This window comes from Schistocerca nitens, chromosome 8 (genome assembly GCF_023898315.1).
Source record: "Schistocerca nitens isolate TAMUIC-IGC-003100 chromosome 8, iqSchNite1.1, whole genome shotgun sequence".
In the NCBI taxonomy this organism is placed as follows: domain Eukaryota; kingdom Metazoa; phylum Arthropoda; class Insecta; order Orthoptera; family Acrididae; genus Schistocerca; species Schistocerca nitens.
The window spans coordinates 134,909,907-134,927,969 of record NC_064621.1 but is presented as its reverse complement, the minus strand read 5'-3'; the positions used below and the strand labels follow the sequence as shown (position 1 = coordinate 134,927,969).

The following is an 18,063-nucleotide window of genomic DNA, read 5'->3' as shown; positions in this document are numbered from 1 at the left end:
TGATAAAATACAAGTACCAAATTAGAATTCGGAGGCAAATGACCACTATCAAAGCTGAAGGCCTTACACGCCCAGAACGACAATAATATAAAAAATTTAGAAACCTGCTCTAAAGCAACAAATACGATAGCAGAGGTTAATTAAAAAAACAAACAATTGATCGCCAAGTGGGTGCAATAAGATGATGGTAAACTTTGTAACACAAACCTTAACATCCACTGAACACTACACTGTAAGATTTATTCCAAAAGGCTACCAGAACTATTAACTAAACATACGAGGGCAGTTCAATAAGTAATGCAACACATTTTTTTTCTCGGCCAATTTTGGTTGAAAAAACCGGAAATTTCTTGTGGAATATTTTCAAACATTCCCACTTCGTCTCGTATAGTTTCATTGACTTCCGACAGGTGGCAGCGCTGTACGGAGCTGTTAAAATGGCGTCTGTAACGGATGTGCGTTGCAAACAACGGGCAGTGATCGAGTTTCTTTTGGCGGAAAACCAGGGCATCTCAGATATTCATAGGCGCTTGCAGAATGTCTACGGTGATCTGGCAGTGGACAAAAGCACGGTGAGTCGTTGGGCAAAGCGTGTGTCATCATCGCCGCAAGGTCAAGCAAGACTGTCTGATCTCCCGCGTGCGGGCCGGCCGTGCACAGCTGTGACTCCTGCAATGGCGGAGCGTGCGAACACACTCGTTCGAGATGATCGACGGATCACCATCAAACAACTCAGTGCTCAGCTTGACATCTCTGTTGGTAGTGCTGTCACAATTGTTCACCAGTTGGGATATTCAAAGGTTTGTTCCCGCTGGGTCCCTCGTTGTCTAACCGAACACCATAAAGAGCAAAGGAGAACCATCTGTGCAGAATTGCTTGCTCGTCATGTGGCTGAGGGTGACAATTTCTTGTCAAAGTTTGTTACAGGCGATGAAACATGGGTTCATCACTTCGAACCTGAAACAAAACGGCAATCAATGGAGTGGCGCCACACCCACTCCCCTACCAAGAAAAAGTTTAAAGCCATACCCTCAGCCGGTAAAGTCATGGTTACAGTCTTCTGGGACGCTGAAGGGGTTATTCTGTTCGATGTCCTTCCCCATGGTCAAACGATCAACTCTGAAGTGTATTGTGCTACTCTTCAGAAATTGAAGAAACGACTTCAGCGTGTTCGTAGGCACAAAAATCTGAACGAACTTCTCCTTCTTCATGACAACGCAAGACCTCACACAAGTCTTCGCACCCGAGAGGAGCTCACAAAACTTCAGTGGACTGTTCTTCCTCATGCACCATACAGCCCCGATCTCGCACCGTCGGATTTCCATATGTTTGGCCCAATGAAGGACGCAATCCGTGGGAGGCACTACGCGGATGATGAAGAAGTTATTGATGCAGTACGACGTTGGCTCCGACATCGACCAGTGGAATGGTACCGTGCAGGCATACAGGCCCTCATTTCAAGGTGGCGTAAGGCCGTAGCATTGAATGGAGATTACGTTGAAAAATAGTGTTGTGTAGCTAAAAGATTGGGGAATAACCTGGTGTATTTCAATGCTGAATAAAACAACCCCTGTTTCAGAAAAAAAATGTGTTGCATTACTTATTGAATTGCCCTCGTATATAACCTTTAATGTAGGCATTACAAGGTATTGTAATAAATAATACAATAATAAAACACAAGGACCACTACATAAGTTCCTATAAGGGTACTGAGGCAGATTGTACCCGCAAAGGCGTGTACTGCTCGAGTGTTACACTGAACTACTTGTCATCACACCTCCTTTTAGAAAATACATGTCTTACAAGAACCAAGGGGCCACAGACAGTGCTCCATTAATCGACCCCTGAGAAGGTCTGTCAACAAACACTTTTGCAAGCGATGAGATAGGCAACCAAGAGTTGCATTCATTTCCCTCAAACTAGTGGCTGTCTAACCAATAACTAATGATAATCTTGTTGAAGCTACCTGGTGTCTGATAAAACAAGTGCAATGATGGAACAATATGCCAAAGCACTACGTCCCCAGAATACCGCGCTTAGAGTGCCCGGAACGAGAAAGGAATAGCTACCACCAGAGTACAAGAATCACCAACCCTTCCTTCAGTCAAGAAAGCTGTCAAAACTGCATGCCTTACTGGACAGCAGCGGCAAGGCGAGGAAACGCACACTGCCGTTACATACACTTACCCCCAGGGCAGGTAACTGGGTCGTTAGAGGCCACCAAGCAAGAAGTATTACTGCTGGTTGAACTTAACAAATTATAACAAGTTGAACACAGTAAATGGTTAGAAGAGGTCGAGGAAAGCTAATTAGATCCGCCTTCCCCAAGCACTCGCTGCTCTTCACCTTGGCGACAATACAAGCAGCGACAAGAACCCAACTCACTGGAGAATCGCGAGATACCACAGTGGTGGAGGTTTCTCTACTTGGATTGAAATGAACTCATCTTAAAGCTTGTTGGATCCGGTTTACGGCGAGGTCGTGCACCTTCTTCACCACAGCCCCTCCATCTGGCAGTCCATGTGTGCTGTCAGCAGTCCAGGAGTGTTCTCGAACTGCGCGGACCTGGCTCGTCCTGAGTCCCCAACCGAACTTGCCCGCTCAAATAACCCAGAAAATCAATGACAATGCCCCAAAAATAGGGCAAAAATTACTATATATTGATAACTGCCGCTGCTGACACTAGGGGACAGCCAACGTTTGCGAAACCGAGTGGCGCCAGTCAACATGAGAAATAGATAAACAATCGCAACCATGCCAACTAAACGATACCGTCTGGCCTCCAACAGAGGGGCAAACCTACAAACAGCACCAACACGAGCCGCAGCATGCCTCAACGTTGTTTGCGTGTCTGTTGCATTATTTTGCAAGCAGGTCTGTACGCTCTCCTATGGATTATTTGGACAGTTTACGAGTTGGTTTCATGTCTGCACATCAGTGTACTGCATTATTTAGGAGAACTTTGCATGTCTGCACTCAAATTACTGCAGTAATTTAGGATTTGTTTGTACTGCATCATTTAGGAGTAGTTAAAAGGTTTGTGGGCTGTGTGGCGTGACCCCAAGCATATCAGATCATGTGTTTTGTATCAGTGTGATATATACACTGCCTTTCAAAATAAATAAAGTACACTCCTTCCTTTCTCCGGCAGCCCAGCGCAGGCTGAGTCATTTTCTCCTCCAGGCAGTCATTTTGAGTTATGTCACAGAACAGACGACAGCACCCTCTGGTGACATTATTGTGTAATAGGTCCAGACCTTGTGGCAACCACACTGTTTCCTGCCATTTTCCCTCCACCGTCTTGGGTTACATCACAGAATGGACGATAGCACTCTCTGGTGGCAATACTGTGTACTAGGTCCTGAACTAGGTGAACACACTGTCTCCCACAATTTCCCCCCCCCCCACCCCAGACCGCCATATGGGATTAAAGCACAGAACAGATGACAGTGCCCTCTGGTGGCAGTACTGTATACTAGGTCAGTTGGACTCAGAACCCCATGGCGACTACACAGGATGGTGGTAGTGCATACAAAATAATAAAGACTTATGTCTAGCACAGGTCAAGTCCACTCCCAGCTATTTCCTAGGATGAGGTGGCGGTCGGGTGACTTAGGTTAGTGGAGGTAGCCCAAGTGCCCTTTCTTTCATGCCATTTTCTTAGGTTAGTAGAGATAGCCTATTGACCTATCTTCCATCCAAAATTCAGAATTCCCACCAATCCCTAGGAAGAGATGGCAGTTGGATGACTTAGGTTAGTGGATGTACACCAATTGACCTATCTTCCCACCATATTTCTTAAGTTAGTATAGGCTGCATTATCCTGATGGAATTTGAACTTCCCGCCATTTTCTGGGTGATGGGGTTAGGTTAGTGGAGGTAGCCCAACTGACCTATCTTCCCGCCAAAATTTAAACTTTGCGCCAAAATCAACCATCTTGGATGATGTCATGCACTGTTGCCAAGTCTACACACCGCCATACTGGATGACATCATCGTCGCCATCTTGGATACATCTGGCAACAATGCAGAGTGGATCAGGGGCCCCCTTGCCCCAATACACCCACTGACTAATACAGCAAGACTACCTATATGTGTAGCAAGAAACGCTAATTTCCCATATCTCATCTTTGTGTTCCTTACGTGAAATGTATGTTTGAGGCAGTTTGATGTGAGTTCTCAATAATGTTCCTCAAAAAGATTATCATCTCCCCTCCAGGAATTTCCATTCAAGTTCTCTAATCATCTGCCCAGAAATGTTGTGGGAGCCAATAGGAACGATTCTGTAGGGCTGTATTCTGAGGGAAACCTAGGTCTCAGACCTGTTTGGTATGTGGTGGTCAGTAGACGTGTATTTTGTTATTGCTCGCTGTGTCAGCCCTTCCGGGATATTTCGAAATCACATTGCACAATATTTCGGTTTGCAGGAAGGATGAGGGAAAACATATTGTTCAACATCCTGATATTTACCTGAGCAACATTTTAGCACCCAGTCCTGTCGGGAAGGATAGGAGAACTTTTGTGAGTCTGGAATCATTAACAGTTGTCAGTTTTCTGCTGGGAGCAGTGCAGTCCTCATATGTCGTTGGAGGTGTATGACCCAGCGACAGCTGCTCACATGTAGTCCAGTGGTGGAGGCATCATGAAGGAGGAGGGGATAGTGAAAATCCTGCTGCCCCCCATAGACCGACAGGTCTCAGCAGGATTGGTTCGACGGCGGTATACCGGAATTTTAAGAGACTTGCTTTCAACAGCATGACCACTGAGAGACAGAATGAAAAGAGTGTTCCATCTCTTCAGGTATTTGGTGATGTCTACGACCCATTTTGGTATCAGAGGAGGTGATTGCGTAGCCTATGGGATGCCTACAGAGACGCCTGGGAAGCGTCTGTAATGATTATCTGGCAAATATAATCAGACTGCGGGAAAAAAATTTACTCACCATGAAAAGGGGCTCTCATAATCTAATTAATTATTTGGATCATCAATTAGATATCAATGATGTGCCGCCGGGTGGGTGGATGTGAGAGTGAAACTAACACCGATATGATACAAGAGCTGGAGCATTTATCACGCGTTTTTTCTTTGTGCCGAGATCTACTAATGGAACCTACAGAGGGCGAGATGATCACCATAATAAAATCAGTTACATTATCGAATTTATAACGTGCCACTTAGTATAAACTTTCCATTTGCAACTTCTCTGTGCTATTGGCTCGAGAGATTTCATATGTTTACTTTTGGAAAGTGAGGAGCCATCCGGTGACAGAGGAAGAGCATGCTCGTAGCACTCCATCATGAGCCAAAAATGAGTTAAATATTCTAGTCCTGTGATGCAGGATATAACAGATAAGAAAAGATTTTTCAACATGATGAGAAAATACTTAGAGGCAATATATCCTATGTCATAGTGTTGTATGGGAATTACAAAACAGGTAACAATACTTTGGCGATATGAAAATGAGCGTATGGTCCGATTTCTCATATGTTCGAAAATGTATAAAACTGAGGATTCTACATTTTTCATGAAAAAATTTGAGGTGTATTGACAATACAGTATCCACATTTCGGATTTTTTTAAACTGAGAAATCTCTCTCAGGGGTGGAACTACTGTATAACTGCAGCTGCTGATGCTTGACTGCTGGTTGGCTCCTCAAGTACACTATACACTCGGTAGATGCTGCTGGAGTAGGCTGCAGGTGACTGGAGGTGGCTGGCCGGTTTTATTTTCGGTCTTGAGACACAGTCGCGACGTTCTCTGAAGTGAAAGTCGTTACCGTCTGACACCTGGAGCGACGCTAGCGCTCCAAGCGGTGAGAAAGCAGATAGTCACATGTGTCGTATGGATAACCATCCTATATTAATTATATTTCTACTTAATTAACGAAATAATTGTTATATTTTTCCTTTCCATGCATTAGTAAATTATCTAGGGGCATTAATTATTGTGAAATAAACTCAAAAACAGTCTTATTTCACTGATACAATGAACGAAGCTATAACTCATTCATGAAGAAACACTTTCGAATAAGTGTATAAGTTCAGCTTACTTCGCTGACAGCAAGAGAATGTAAATGCATCAAGAGCATACTTTTCTGTTCTTATTTTGATAGTTACTTTCATTAACACGTAAAAAAATTTTATGGAGTCTAATGATTCGGCCATTCTTACAATTCACTCGACTTTCTGATACACGATTATTTTTGTAAACATAGTTAACTATGCTTCGAAAGCGAATGTCTTCACGATTCTTGTAGTTTGTGGCTCAGATGTAGCGAGAATAGTAAAATTAACATCTTCTCTGTCGGTTAACAGTTTTATTGCTTTTGACTTTTCATTATGACGTCTATGCGGTTCTCCCTCGGCACGTGTTGTAACGTTCTTTAAGAAAATGAAATAATAAACCTCACGATGACGTTGAATGAATGTCTGATCTGTGGGATGATTACTGAACTCGAATTGCGTGTTGTAAGAGCAAGTGGTGCGCTTACTCTGTGTTATTGTTAGCAAAACTTTACACAAATTGATTGGGCAATGCAAGTCGCAGTACCAATAAAGAAATACAGTCACTGCAAAATACATTCAGAACCTTAGACACTGAGTCCTCTGGCCCTGTTCAAAACTGATGACTTTGATTCCTGTGCACATAACAAACAAATTAAATTTTGAAAAATCCAACTTCTTTGAAAAAAATGTAGGACCAGGACCGAGAGGTGGTACTGATTATGGTGAATAACTAACACTAATTTTTTTAGCAAAATTATATTGCTAGGTAAGTTTGTCCTTTCAAAAACATCTGACAATTGAAGTTACATTACTCACAATTGATTCACAAACAATTAGATTTAAACAGCAAGTATCTAACTTCATCAATCCAACATAAATGCAAATCATCAAATTAAATATAGCTGTATTAACAAATCTTAGAAACATTACGAAGTGAAATATCTAGCTAGCCTTTTTATCAAAACGGTTTATTTACACTCTGGGGTTACTCAACAATTACAAATTATCAGCCAACTCATCTATAGTAATGCACTGGCAAAAACAAAAATCATGTTTATTGAACATCTTTACCTTGCTTGCATGAAGACTTCTGCTTCTGAATTCAACAATATGGACATATCGAAATTAATCTAACTCTTGGTGGCTTCACACAGCACACCACAAAAACTGCCTACTCTGTCATCTTTCTCTCACAGACAGCTACCTATAACTGAGCGTCCAGCGCTCTTCAACTCTATAATAATCGCAGACCAGAGTCAGTATCTCTGGTTCTGCGGTCTTTCACAGTCAGGGATGGAAAGCCTATCAAAGAACATACATCGTTTATAAAATCATATTCGGTTGCCTCATACAAATGTGCCCCAGTAGACATCTGTAAGTGTGAGTGGCTTAAATAGTACGGCAAATAATGTAGGTATAGCATTCCCTACAAGTTTCTTACGTTCCACATTCACTGATTTGCCTGAAAATGTAGTGAAGAAAATTTCGCGTTGCTGGGTAGATGCATGACGACTTTCTGAAGAAGATCAGGTCTTCTAGTGTTTGTTGGCAATTTTTTGTTATTAAAGACAACCGACGTTCTTCAGTAAACACCTGTGCATTACAACAGAATCTTAATTAAACTGTCCGTTTCATACCATACAGGGCGCTTAGAAAACTGAAAAAATTGCAGCTGTGGTGTCATATTTTAGTCATTTTCAGTTTTTATGACATTACATACGGTCCCTACTGTAAGGTCTATCTTACAAATCAGTATAAACGGTAGCATTTGCATCGTCCGGTATCGTACTCGAAGGTGTCACCTGTGGTCACACGACGCACTGACTTCGCAGTGATGAATAAAAACGAGACAGACTGTCACGACTAGGGGTATGACAGTAAGTGTCTGATTATACAGCTTAAAGTGGTTATGTAGTGTATAACAGAAACAGTAACTGTGATGTCACAGAATGATCATAACTCATGAAAAGGTAGTTACAAAAGACATCGTCGCTAAGTATGTAAAAAGAGTTAAACTATCCAAACTGCCTGATTTCTGTCATATGTCTACATCTACATCTACATGGATACTCTGAAAATCACATTTAAGTGCCTGGCAGAGGGTTCATAAAACCACCTTCATAATTCTCTAATATTCCAATCTCGTATAGCGCGCGGAAAGAATGAACACCTATATCTTTCGGTACGAGCTCTGATTTCCCTTATTTTATCGTAGTGATCGTTCCGCCCTATGTAGGTCGGTGTCAACAAAATATTTTCGCATTCGGAAGAGAAAGTTGGTGATTGGAATTTCGTGAGAAGATTCCGTCGCAACGAAAAACGCCATTCTTTTAATGATTTCCAGCCCAAATCCTGTATCATTTCTGTGACACTCTCTCCCATATTTCGCGATAATACAAAACGTGCTGCCTTTCTTTGAACTTTTTCTATGTAATCCGTCGTCCTACCTGGTACGGATCCCACACCACGCAGCAGTATTCCAAAAGAGAACGGACAAGCATAGTGTAGGCAGTCTCTTTAGTAGATCTGTTACATTTTCTAAGTGTCCTGCCAATAAAAGCCAGCCTTTGGCTAGCCTTCCCCACATTTTCTATGTGTTCCTTCCTATTTAAGTTGTTCATAATTGTAATACCTAAGTATTTAGTTGAAGTTACGGCTTTTTGATTAGACTGATTTATCGTGTAACCGAAGTTTAACGAGTTCCTTATAGCACTCGTGTGGACGACCTCACACTTTTCGTTATTTAGGGTCAACTGCCACTTTTCGCACCATTCAGATAATTATTATAAATCGTTTTGCAGTTTGTTTTGATCTTCTGATGACTTTATTAGTCGATAAACGACAGCGTCATCTGCAAACAACCGAAGACGGCTGCTCAGATTGTCTCCCAAATCGTTTATATAGATAAGGAACAGCAAAGGGCCTTTGAGGAACGCCAGAAATCACTTCTGTTTTACTCAATGCTTTCCGTCAATTGCTACGAACTGCGACCTCACTGACAGCAAGTCACAAATCCAGTCACATAACAGAGACGATATTCCATAAGCACGCAATTTTATTACAAGCCACTTGTGTGGTAGTGTCAAAAGCCTTCCGGAAATCCAGGAATACGGAGTCTTTCTGAAATCCCTTGTCAATAGCGCTCAGCACTTCATGTGAATAAAGAGCTAGTTGTGTTTCACAGGAACAATGTTTTCTAAAGCCATGATGACTGTGTGTCAGTAGACCTTTTCCTTCGAGGTAATTCATAATGTTCGAACACAATATATGTTCTAAAATCCTGTTGCATATCGACGTTAACGATATTGGCCTGTAATTTAGTGGATTACTCCTATTACCTTTCTTTAATATTGGTGTTACCGGTGCAGCTTTCCAGTCTTTGGGTACGGATCTTTCGTCGAGCGAACGGTTTTATATGATTGATAAGTATGAAGCTAATGCATCAACATACTCCGAAAGGAACCTAATTGGTATACAGTTTGGACCAGAAGACTTGCTGTTATTAAGGGGCTCCGGAAAGGCTCAAAATCATGAAAAGTTCAATTTTTACTTTTTTGCGTTTTCTGAATCTGCAGACTATTACCTTTTAATAGATATATAATTTATTCAATTCCGAAGACTACAACTATTTTTAAATTTTTTTTGAAATGTGTTCTACATGGGCGTGACCTACTGTGGCGCTGTTAAACTGCTGTCAAATGGTGTTATTATTAACGTCCGTGATCATCAGGTACATTTTAGTGATGTGAGATAAAGTATGTGTTGTGGCTAACCTGTGATGGTTCAATATATATCGCTGGTGTGATAGTCGATTGTTTCATGTTTATTTACTCTGTCGTTATCTCGAAAATATTCGTAATTAATTCTGTTTCTTGAGTCTCTGTTTTGTTGAAGTATAATAATGAGTAAAAGTAAAGTTATTAGAAATCCTCTGAAGGCTTTTAAGAAAAGGAGAAATGTTGTAAAGCCAAAGGTATGTGTTATTACTGTAAACAATAAAGACGATGAAAATCCCCAACATAGCTTGTGTCCCAAAGAAGAAGACAGTTGGTGTAAATATAACAAAGGATTGCTAACTGGTGAAGTGTACACTCATAAGCATAGTCTGCCTCATGCAATAATGGAGGTGATAAAAATTTTCAGAGACTTAGCAGCACCTGAACTGTTGAAAAAGTGTATTCACGGAAAAACTCAAAGCCCCAATGAAAGTGTAAATAGTGTTATATGGTCGAGAATCCCCAAGACTGTATTTGTTGGAATAGAAACACTTCACTTTGGTGTGTATGATGCTGTTGCGACTTTCAATGATGGCAACATTGTAAGGTGCAAGGTATTTAGAAATATAGGAATGAAGATAGGTTCTAACATGGTACGAGCGATGCTTGCTTTAGACAAGGAACGCCTTCGGGCTGCAGACAGGGCTGTAAAGAGTCTAGAAATACAAGCAAGAGTAAACACGAGGAGGAACAAGAGGAAGCTGGAGGAGGAGTTTGCAGAGGATGAAGATAATCCATCCTATGGGCCTGGAATGCACTAAAAAGTTAATCCAATCTTTGTCGCTCGATTCCCAAAACTTTTATTTTCTCATACTAATGACATGTTTTCTAAGGATCTTCCAAACATATTTGTTTCAAACTTTCAGTAAATGTTACACAGTAGCTTCTGCATAATTTAACACAGCCTTTTTCCAAAAAGCTGTATATTTTTGAATATATAAATAAAAAATTGCAAAAAAATGTTGTGAATTTTCATTACAATCGAAAAAAAATCATCTTTAATAACTGAACTAAAATTTTGTAAAATCCCTGTGTTAAGTTGTAGCCCATATTCCAATAAATAATCTGTAAATATTTCAACTTCCTACCTCAAATACTTTGTGAGGAAAGATGTAATTTATAAGCGTTATTTTAACATTGCAAGTATAGAGCGTTCCGGAGCCCCTTAAGTGATTTGAGTTGCTTCACTACTCCGAGGGTATTTACTTCTACGTTACTCATGTTGGCAGCTGTTCTCGATTCGAATTCTGGAATATTTACTTCGTCTTCTTTTGTGAAGGCATTTCGGAAGGCTGTGTCTAGTAAATCTGCTTTTGCAGCACTGTCTTCGATTGTATCCCCATTGTTATCGAGCAGTGAAGGCATTGTTTCTTGGTGCTATTTCGCTTTTTTCAGAGAAACTTTTCTCGTTATTTTTGCTGCCTAAGTGGCATACCTCGTCTACGTTTAGCGTCTGTCTTGGTAGTTTACTGCCCTCAGCGTCAGTATTGCCTGACTTCTTTTTACTACAGTCCATGCTTGTACCAGTTTCCTCCGACTGCCGCGAGGCAAACGAGAGCGCGTCGGGCTGCGACCGGCGTCTCCGCAGTCTGGCATCCCGCCGGATGTACTGCCAACCTCGCGGCGCTCGGGCGGGCGAGCGGTTGGCACGCCTGTGGCGGCGGCCGGTCCCCCCGTCAGTCGTCTGCCGACCCTCTGGCGGAGCGGAACTGGCGGAGCGTGGGTGTTGTCGGCGGCGTGTCCGTTTCTCTCCGGCGGCGTTGGAGATCGCGTCACTTCGCTACACAGCGGCAGCCAGCCAGGTAAGTCCAAAATACCTGCGAGGCCTCGAACCCGACAGTCAGTACTGTGACAGCGCGTTAAGGGAAATACAGCTTTGTACAAGTCAACAAACAATAGACGATGAACGCACCACCTGGCTCGTTTATTCCTCCATTTTGCTTAAAAGTTGCTCCTTGTTGCTTGCCATCGCTATAGTTGTGTTTATTGGCTGTGAAAGTGTTGTTCCCAGAGCAGTAAACAAAGATATACGTTGTAGCTATTTTATTGTGGCACCTAAAAAACACAAATACCAGACAGCTACTGAAAACTTACAGTGTGCATCGTACTAAAAAAAAGGGGGGGCAGGGGAAATTGAGAGGTCAAACTTTATTGCATTGTTATGCAGTTCTGTTCTAAATCCAAAATATTAGACGTGTCGGTAGTTGTGATGAACAAGCAACTGTTTTATAGCCTTACTGGTTCGGCGAGCTGCTTTGTTACTTTCGCGGCTAGCTGGGATGATGCTGCGCTCCGCCGAGAGGTGTGCAGTCGGGTTAAACTCACAAAAAATGGATGTAAAGGGCTTCCAAAGGAGGCGTCTCATGTTCTCGATATTACTTTCATGTTCGAAACAATGTAGACTAGACTCACAGACGTTCTCTTGTTTCTCGTACAGCATCCGCGACGCAAGTACGAATTCTGTCGTGTAAAGGAACACCAAAAAATGTATAATTAATAAGAAAAGAAACCAGATATAACTGACATATGTCTACATCGTTAAACATTTCGGACGTCGCAGCTAGACATCAGATAGCGTGCATTCTTGGACTTATATGTAAATCTCCTTGTTGCAAGACGTCAGCAGAGTAACTAGAAAATATTTTGTTACGCTTCAGTAATGACGGAGGTAAAGAACATATTGGAAATAGCCGCTGACCAATTAAAATTATTATTGTTATTATCTTACTAATACTGGTCGTGAAGTTAATTATCTGTCATCTTTCTAAAAAGTAGACTTACTTCGTAACATGTCTCCATTTTTTCCAGAAAACCACGCTAAACTCAACTGATGAGGAACGGATCCCTGCTGTCGTCAGTTGCTACCAACTCTGCAGCAAAAAATAAAAATAATATGTGTATCATTTCAACGACAAAGTATGATTGAATTCGACCTGCTTTAGCCGGTAACCCGCAACCATGCAGTGGGCTTCTGCGAAAATATCGAAGTCGCAACAGGTTTACGTGGGTCAAGTAGAAGGCGTTTTGCCCGCTGTTCTTGTGGTTTTCGATTCCGACAGTCATAGTTTACATTCTCTGATCTCGTAAAATACATGACCTCGTTTCTCGCATAGCTGTTTAATCTCTTACTAAAGTAAATACAGTGCCGCGGATATATTCCCATTCCCTTTAAAGGCAGTCTTGCTTGCCTGGGCTTAGTATGCGAGGCAAGTAATGGCGTGGAGCCGCCGTAAGTGATTCCTGTGAACAAAGAAAAACAACGACCATGGACTCCACTGTCGTGTAACCACTGACGTCTTGAATGTAAAAGAACCTGTTTCTAATGTGTGTTGCGGTAAATGAAGCACTCAATAACAAATATCGCCCAAAAAATATTAGAGTGTGTGATGACGCATAACTCGGGCAGTACGTATGTGGTCTACCTAGAGAGAACAGTGGTTGGAAACATCGGTGAAAGAACAATAGCAGGTAGCAGCCCGAATTTAGGGCTTACACGCGTTAAAGTTCACGTATGTGATGAGTTCTATCTGTTCTCGGCATTCAGTTACAGCATCACATGCGGGATTTGGAAGCGTAGTGAATATGGTACATAATCTGCGTGCGTGTATTTAATCAGTGTGTGTACAAAACATTAGTTTGCTTATCGGGAGAATAAACGTTGGAAGCCACTGAAAAATGTGTTGACATATAGCCCTCATCCGCTCCATGTTCTGCCGTTATTATCCACTCCCTCCTGCTGCTACCCCTCCCCTCCCTCCCCACCCCCATCACTCTCTCTCTCTCACTCTCTCTCTCTCTCTCTCTCTCTCTCTCTCTCTGTCAACAAACACACAGAAAAACATACACACACACACACATACCTCTTGCTCACATAGGGTACCGAATGAGTATCTACAGCTTACCTGGCTTAGGAAGTTTTTTCTGTATTTTTGTGTTCGTAGGATTTGAAAGTATACAAATACGTCAAATACGTAGTCCTCAGAGAAATCCCATCATTGATTTGTTTTCTGTCCTTCTCTTTCTCTCTTCCTTTCTGTCCCTCGAATGCAGCAGCTTCAGTTAGGAAATGAGTTCATCCAGGAACGATGTTATCGCTACGGCAACTCACCGTTGCCTCGGAGTTTGAAACGCGGCCAATTGTAGTAATGGACCGCTGTAGCTTTGTGATACGCCACAACTCCGGGCCCAACTCATTTCAATGGCGGAGCCGATGCGAAATGTATTCTGCGCTTTCATGCCGGTGAGATACGATTGTATTGTGTGTTCGGAGCCGTCAGTTCTGTACTGAGCGAAATACCTTTCAGCGTTCTTTCCTCTGGAGCGTAACGAAACGCCGGTAACTGCTGCCCTGGTTTCTGGCCCACTACGTCAGGTTTTACTTTACGCAAAAACGTTATGTGCAGCAGCTGCATCGGGGAGAATACGATAAGGTATGAAGTTTTAGGTAATTTGGTAATGAACGGAAGAGAACGTGGAAATATTATAAATTTGTGTTCTCAACGACCGAGAGCATGTCTTTTAATTCGACTCCGGTTCCCTGCATGTATTTCATCTACCACAGTTATCCAACCGGGAAAATGGAAGCTACAGTTTAACGTGGAATCATAAACACGTATCGTTCTTGGTGACTTCTCACATCGCTGAGAGGCGAGGGCTATATTAATGAGAGACTGAAAAACTCCGTTGAAGGGCTGATCTTCAATATCGTGGCCATTCGGTTTTCAGACACGTGTTTTACCATTAGACTACCAGTACCGACAACGCCACAAGACGATTAACGGCAGAATAGGATTTAACATATACCCAAACTTAAGGCGTTAATACTTGATGACAAGAAGTAATTCTCGTACGAAGGTGAAATGAAATTTTCCTGCTCTTACAATGAAAAACTACATTAGTTCCTTTTAGGTCTATTCCCTTTGTCAATCAGTATTTCGTGGAGCGTGATTCCAGAAATTTTACGGACATCTGGCCTCAACCACACCATTCCTTTCGCTTCGTCGTCGTTCATAACGACAAAAACATGAAGCTTCACATTGCTGACACCCGTACAACGGTCGCTTACCTATTTTACTCCGCGAGATGATCCAGCGGTAATAGGAACTTAACTGAAACATGCCTGGCAGATTAAAACTGTGTGCCAGACCGACACTCGAACTTGGGACCTTTGCCTTTCGTGGGCATGTGCTCTACCATCTGAGCTACCCAAGCACGACTCACGCCCCGTCCTCACAGCTTTACTTCCGTCAGTACCTTGTCTCCTACCTTCCAAACTTTACAGAAGTTCTCCTGCGAACCATGCATGACTAGCACTCTTGAAAGAAAGAATATTGCGGAGACATGGCTTAGCCACAGCCTGCGGGATGTTTCCAAAATGAGATTTTCACTCTGCAGCGGAGTGTGCGCTGGTATGAAACTTTCCTGGCAGATTAAAACTGTGTGCCAGACCGAGACTCGAACTCGGGACCTTTGCCTTTTGTGGGCGAGTGCTCTACCATCTGAGCTACCCAAGCACGACTCACACCCCGTCCTCGCAGCTTTACTTCTGCCAGTGAGCTGTAAGGAAGGGGCGTGAGTCGTGCTTGGGTAGCTCAGATGGTAGAGCACTTGCCCGCGAAAGGCAAACGTCCCGAGTTCGATTCTCGGTCTGGCACACAGTTTTAATCTGCCAGGAAAGTTTCATATCAGCGTACACTCCGCTGCAGAGTGAAATCTCGTTCTAGGAACTTAACTGCCAGTGTTCTTGACTAACACTTTGACAAGAAAGTGCGAGAATCTGACAGTGTACCTACAGCCGGTTGTTGTTATCTCATACTGTAATGCCGCAAGTTAGTGTTTTTAATCAGTGTGTATCGTCTCGGTAACAATGGATTACTGTGACACTTGCCCACCACACAAATAAGACGTGGAGAAAGCAGGTCGTTATTAACACATTCGTAGAACGCTTAGGGCTTCCCTTATGTCGTCTTCGGAATCTTTTCTATGGAATGAGAGGAGACTAATAAGACAACTTAACTGATTGTCGATGGATGACATTGGATAAACGGCAGGAGTTCCCAACAAACATGTGGCCTCTGGTCACTGGCCCGTTTATACATAAAATAGTGACCACAAGCCACAGTGAAGGAGATGGAGCTATATAAAGTAATCCATATTCTGAGAGATGGCAGTGTGGACCAAAACAAGAAGAAAAATTTCATAAACATGGGCTCTAAAACGCTTGCCTTAAAAGCCATGAACACTTTTTTATCTTCGCTACTGTAAAATATATCTCTTCAATTACAAGTTCTTTGCTATTACGTGCCGGCCGTGGTGGCCGAGCGGCTCTAGGCGCTTCAGTCCGGAACCGCGATGCTGCTACGGTCGCAGGTTCGAATCCTGTCTCGGGCATGGATGTGTGTGATGTCGTTAGGTTTAAGTAGTTCTAAGTTTAGGGGACTGATGACCTCAGCTGTCAAGTCCCATAGTGCTTAGAGCCATTTGAACCATTTTGCTATTACGTACAGTTTACAGAATGCAGTAAACAAATGAGGACACATTCCTTTGTTGCTGTCTATGGGTACACTATGTAGAGGAGGTAACAATCTAATAAAGGCTTATGATTCACACTTGATGGAGTACCAGTCCACTTTCCCCGAAGTGTCCGAGAACACGTTACTGAGACAATTAATGGGCAATGGATTGGTCGGGTAGGCTTAGTACATTGCCCACCTCTTTCCCCCTGTCTTAAACTCTTAGATTTTTGATTTTCGGGATTCTTGAAATCTTTGATGTACCCTAAGCCCCATAAATGATGCACAAACACTGCAGCAATGCGTCTTCAGTGCCTGCCAGCGCATCCGTGACCACACTGGAGTTTTTCATAGACTGCGTAGTTCCTTACTACGTCTGACGGAACCATGCCTTACTATGAACTGATACAATACTAATCGCCTCCTATAGCCATGGCTGGTAAGTGCAGGTAGTATATGATAGCAGGAGATTACATTAGAGGCTCTGCTGTTTCACAGTCACAGAATAATGATTTCTCAATTGTGTATTCATTTTCTAGCTTCATTCTGTAGGTCGCAAGTAATAGCAAAGAGCTTGCAGTAGAAGAGATGTGTTTCACAGTAGCGAAGATAAACAACTTTTAAGGCATCCATTTTAGAGCCAATGTTTCCTAGACATATTTTTCTTGTTTTGGTCCATACTACCCCATATATGAAGTACACAGGATGTCCCAGAAAGGCTGCGACAAACTTCGAGGGGCTGAAGAGAGTGTCTTGAGGAACAAATCGAGGATAGGAACCCGCGGCCGTAAACATCATCCAACAATGCAACAGACCGTCGAAGTTATAGCGGACGACGTCTGCCGGCAGACCACCCTTTCGTCAGCAAACTTGACTTCGTACGCTGATAGACGTTAGGCACAACGTCTTGCTGAGTTGTTTGTTATTAAGTGATCGCAACTGATTGCCACGATCGCCAGTGGAGGAAGTGGAGCTAGGTGCTGCGTAGAATTGCGTTGTCTCCTATGAACACGGTGTTCTGTCACATTGTTGGTTCAAATGGCTCTGAGCACTATGCGACTTAACTTCTGAGGTCATCAGTCGCCTAGAACTTAGAACTAATTAAACCTATCTAACCTAAGGACATCACACACATCCATGCCCGAGGCAGGATTCGAACCTGCGACCGTAGCGGTCACGCGGTTCCAGACTGAAGCGCCTTTAACCGCACGGCCACACCGGCCGGCTCACATTGTTGGATGACGATTTCGGACACTGGTTTCCATCCTCAGTTTTTCTGCTGAAGCTTCGTAAAACCTCCAGTTTTTCTCAGAATAAAGGAGAATAATAAACTGCAGATGGAAACCCGCGTCCAAACCTGTCATCCACCACGGCAACAGAGCGTCGTGTTTATAGGAGACACAAGGTCTGTCTACGCAGCAGCTAGCCCCACCTCCTCCACTGGCCATCGTGGTAACCAGCTGATGTCAAGGAGTAACAAACGACGCCGGCCGGAGTGGTCGTGCGGTTCTAGGCGCTACAGTCTGGAACCGAGCGACCGCTACGGTCGCAGGTTCGAATCCTGCCTCGGGCATGGATGTGTGTGATGTCCTTAGGTTAGTTAGGTTTAATTAGTTCTAAGTTCTAGGCGACTGATGACCTCTGAAGTTAAGTCGCATAGTGCTCAGAGCCATTTGAACCATATTTGAACAAACGACATTATGAGACGGTTCACCTACTGTCAGTTAGAGTAAAAAGCAAAGTTTGTTGCCGATAGGGTGGCGAAGTG

General features: G+C 42.9%; 1 protein-coding gene across 3 annotated transcripts in view; it reads left to right on the top strand.

Moving 5' to 3' along the window:
- The first annotated feature begins 11,469 nt into the window (after nt 1-11,469).
- Nucleotides 11,470-18,063, top strand: part of LOC126198890 (semaphorin-2A-like) — a 1,278,287-nt gene continuing 1,271,693 nt past the window's right edge. For 2 of the 3 annotated variants that reach the window (XM_049935505.1, XM_049935503.1), the window contains exon 1: nt 11,470-11,585. The gene's annotated coding sequence lies outside the window, so the exon portion shown is untranslated. The remainder of the gene's footprint in view (nt 11,586-18,063) is intronic. The other variant, XM_049935504.1, reaches the window with a different exon arrangement.